This window comes from Ceratina calcarata, unplaced genomic scaffold, assembly GCF_001652005.2.
Source record: "Ceratina calcarata isolate Rehan_Ccalc_2016 unplaced genomic scaffold, ASM165200v1 scaffold260.2, whole genome shotgun sequence".
Classification (NCBI taxonomy): Eukaryota; Metazoa; Arthropoda; class Insecta; order Hymenoptera; family Apidae; genus Ceratina; species Ceratina calcarata.
In genome coordinates, this window is record NW_017148113.1 from 210,560 (window position 1) to 215,295 (window position 4,736).

Here is a 4,736-nt window from a genome sequence, read left to right on the forward strand (position 1 = left end):
ATTTTACCAATTTTTTCATTTTTATTGAATACAACAAAATCTGTTAAATATTACAGTTTGCAATTAGTTTTGGTGCCGGGCGCCGTAGCGGCGCCGCTCGAGTACAAAGGGTTAATTAATGTGTATCGCGAACTTATTAGATGACCAATGGATATTCAACGTTTCTAAGCGGAGCGCGCGTTGCGTTATTAGGATATTCTTTGGGTATACGTAAGTGCTGGTTCCGTTCGGTTGCGTGGAGGCTGCGAATATAACGCGGGCTGCGCTTTCTGCTGGTGGACGTTGTGTGTTAGTGTTAGCGGCGAGATGGCGGAGGAGGAAGAGCGATTGGAATGCAGCCGAGTGAGGAATTCCGGCCCATCCCGCGTATTTATCTGAACGCTGGCGAGGCCCCGCTCCTCCGAGCCTGGCGAAGGGCCCCCTTTTATAGTGCGCCAACTACTATACTCTCCCGCGGGGCCTCATACCTTCTTCCACCACTAATGCAACGTCGCCGGTGGGTAAAACGAACAGAGGTGGGATAGATAGCCAGTGTCGGGCCACTATGCGTATGGATATCTGTTGAGGAATGCCCGCGGTGTTTTGTAATTGGCCGCATTCGTCGCATTTTCTCGTGCTTACCTGTAGACAAGCCGCGCGCTCTGTCTCGCTCGTTTCAGCACCGGTCAGTTTTCGTTACAGATTCATTCCCGAACGTATATTTCGATGCTGAACATCTCACAGGTTGTTGAACAGTTTTTTTTTATTTTGCGATTAGAACGTAGAACATTTTCGTCGTGGAGGTAGCGGGGCATCGATATAATTGAAATTTGGGGCATACGCGTGAGCAGAGCGGAGAGTGACGAGGGAGAAAAGCATTTCTCCGGGCGGACAGCTGTTGCCCGAACAAAGGCCCGAAGGATACGAAACAGGAATTTCTTCGGGGCGCACGTGGCTTCCAAGCGGAACAGAGAGAAAAGAAAAAAGGAGGATCCACCGGGGCTGGTTCGCTCGGCTAATGCAAGGGGACCCCGGGTATAACGCACACGTGACCCGCTGCACTCTTTCGGCTATTCCTCTCCTTCCGTTAATTTAACCCTTTTTTCATACTTTCAATGCATCATCTCCCGTTCCTTCTATCAGTCTCTCCTCCATTGAAATTTACAATTACGATTTTTTATAATCCGATTCTTAAAAATTTCTGTATTTCTTTTTAAATATCGCAATTGGTGATTTCTCTTCTATTTCATACGCCTGATCGGATTTTAATTACATACAGATTTCTATCTATTTGAATTTATTAAAAAATTGCAGACTTCAGTAAATGGCGGCAGAATTTCTGTTTCGTGGTATCCGAACGGCTCTCCAGAGAATGATTGCTCGCAGGTGGTGGATGTTCCATCAAAAATGCATATACGGGACACTAATACGGGAGGCTGACCCTCCGGGGCCGGGACCCGTCGGTCCCCTTGACCCTTGCCCAGGAATTCCTCACCGATATTTCTCCGAGAGGAATTCCTTAATGATACACGAACGCCGCGTGCTTTCGTGTACACGTAAATATGGAACATGAGTCCCATGCAATATTCATATGAAACACGGTCAGCGTCGATATCGTCAATATTGATTAATATCAATATAAAATAAACACGTTATTATTTATCATATATGAAAAATTTGTGAAAACCAGCCAAAGTATAGAATAGAAAATTTTGCAGGGATGCATTGGGAGATCGAGTGAGTGTACGAAGGAAAATCTATTTGATGAAGGAATTTGAATCATGGTATCTTTCCGAAAAGAGCAGAGAGAGTGGGCACGCGGAGGTGGAGTAACCACTACCACTAGCAGGAGCACCACCCCGGACGGGGAGGTTGAGGGAGTCCTGGAGGTGGGGGAAAAATAAGAGGCTCTTTCCGCGAGGCGAGCGAACCGGCTCGTATACTCGATAGCATCTGCGCGCGGAGCCCCCGACAATAATAGCGCGGACCGAGAAATATGCGCGCGGGGCCCGAGTCCCGTGAATCCTTCGGCGGTTTTGAGCCTGCCCGGTCGAGGTGAGGTGGTACGCGCGCACGTCCGCGCGTACACCCGTCCTTCCTCCGGCCCGGAATTCTTCGCTAGCGATGGAATCGATCCCCCGATACCCGCTCGCGATTCCCCTCCGACCTTCTCTCTCTCTCTCTCTCTCTCGCGAAATTCCATCCGAAACGCGAGTCTCTATTTAATTGATGCGCGTAATTAGTGAGCCACGAGGGGTTGCGGCAAATTTTGGAGAGAACGATTTAAAAAGTAAACGTGACACAGTCGAGGCACTAACACTAGGGTAGACTTTGATCATCTTGAAAAACTCTAAGTAAAACCTTATTAGGAGTTTCTCGTAAAAAGTTACGATGAATCAATTTGTATTCGTTGATAAAACTGGGTAAACAACGAATTGGTCCCATCGCTATGGTCCCGGGGAGGACTGGAACGAAGGGGGGGGGGAGGTAGGGCTAGGGACGTACGACCAAGGACCACGTACGTACACAGGCGCGCGCGCGCGCGCGCGAGCGAGAGAGCCGGGCACGCACACACCGGGGTCCTGTTCTTAGATGATCAGAGACACGGGCTGATGGGGCCAGTAGTGGCCCCAGAAATTCCAACAAGGACGAAGCATAATGCGCGACTCAAGGTCGGTTCTACTACCAGTCAGAGCCGGAGAACTCGAGAGACGATGGGACACGTTCAGCAGGGTCGTACCGTGACCTCGTCAGGTCCCCCTCGCCTCCCCCCTCCGCGTCCCTGTCCTTCTCCTCCTCCTTCTCCTCCTCCTCCTCCCTTGGCACAGGAACGTACGCCCGGGGCATCAGGGCCCCGCGAACCACATTCCACTCTCCGTGGTGAAAAAAAATGCGAGGGAGTGGAGCGAGGCTCGACGAGCTATTGATGAAATTCGAAGTTTCCTTTAAAATTATTAAATATTAATTTATAAAATAAAACATCGTTGCACGGAATCCGAAGTCTCGATGCTTTGGAATTCCGAGGGATCGTACGATGTTATTGTCATTGAACTGTTATTGATTAAACTGCAGATTCATGCACTGTCTCGACGTTGTATGCGAACTGAGATTCCATGCACGTTTTAGACATTGTAAATCCCTGACCTAACGTAAACCTGACGTGAATTACAGTAGAGTATTTTGTATACGATCGCACGTCAGAGTTATAAAGATGCATTATTGATCTGATCGATCTGGCAATTTGGCGCGGAGCGTAGCGAAAATTTCACGAGGAATGTACTCCTCGAGTATTCACGGTGGGTTTCGAGCACGTGTAAAACCCGAGCATTGATTTATTGGTAACTAGGAATGGCTGATGGCCGGGAGGGAAAAGTTTCAGTGAGTGAGATGAACGTTTGGGTAGGGAGAAAGGGGAGCAAGGGATGGATCGTGACGTTCCTGGCGGGGTCCTCGGGACCGAGGCCCGCCTTTTTACACCGGGTAAGAAAGAGCCGCTTGAGGCCACCATGGTTGAAGCGAGATAAATGAAAAGGCTGTCCCACGGGGGAAGGAGGCAGACGCGGCAGCGAACAGTGAAGCGGAGAGAAGAGAACTCTCCGGTTGTGTGCACGTACGGGTGATCCACGCGCGGAGAGGTGTGTGCGAGCCCGAGGGAGAAAGAGGAATCGAAGGATTAAAACGGAAGGACGGAGAGAGCCGGAGCGAGCCGAGCCAGAAGAAAGGATGTTGGATACACTGGTAGAGGGAGGAGAGGGGTGTACACCAAGAGTGGGAGAGACGGGAGGGATGGAGAGGATCGACCGGGTGGTGCAAGAAGCGAAGGAAGAGAAGGCAAAAAGGAGGAAAAAAGGTGGGATCCCTTAAAAATTGAGACCCACAGAGGTGGGGATCGGAATTTCGGGCCCCGTAAACCGGCCAGTCTCGTGGAGGCCGCCTTCTGGCGAAGATGAGGTGAAGAGAAGAGAAGAGAAGAGAAGCTCGGCGAACGAAAGAAGGAGAGGAAGAAAACCCGTGTGTCGCTTACCCGCGTTGCATGTACCTACTACACGGAACGAGATAGCGAGACACCACCGAGGAAGAGGAGAAGAAAGAAGAAGAGGAATCTGGTGCCTAGTCTACCGTGTACCCGGCATGGACCGTCAGTACACACTCTGCGTACTCGTACCGGCGCACCAGTACCGCACCTACGTGAACAATTACCATCAGCAGGCGCAGAATCATCACCGGTTCCAGCAACGACAGAAACACTGCAACGCGGAACTGCAGCAACGGGAGTGCAAGCAGCAGCAGCAGCAGCCTTATCACCATCAGGAACAGATCTACGAGAACGTTGTGTCCCAATATCGGATGAGGATGTGCTACCACAACGATTACGAAAATGACGAGCAGATTCAAAGGTTCTACTGGGAGCAATGCTACAGACGCGACGACACCGACGCTACTGCTTATTATTATTGTGAATACGTAAGGATTCCTTTTCCTGGATCAACAACGTGCCCTTCGATCTCTGCGGCTCGACAGTCTTTAACGGAGCTCGTTTAGGTGTGAAGTTCACTCCAAGTGCAATGTCAGTTTATCGTTGCAAGTGCAATTCTGGTTCTGTACTCCTAGAGTTATGTAGAGAGATCTGGAAGATCGGTTTAGGATACGCGTCTGAGATCGAAGGTTCAGTTTCATTTTATGTATTGTACATAGCATTAATATTGAACCTTCAGTGGTCTGCTATCAGCGGTCTGGGAATTACTCCTGTATTGTAT

The 4,736-nt window shown here is 49.8% G+C and overlaps 1 protein-coding gene across 2 annotated transcripts in view; it reads left to right on the plus strand.

The window, feature by feature from the left end:
• The window catches only part of kibra (WW and C2 domain containing protein kibra), a 42,826-nt gene that overhangs the window by 27,519 nt on the left and 10,571 nt on the right, over positions 1-4,736 (plus strand). The gene's annotated exons all lie outside the window — the stretch shown is intronic.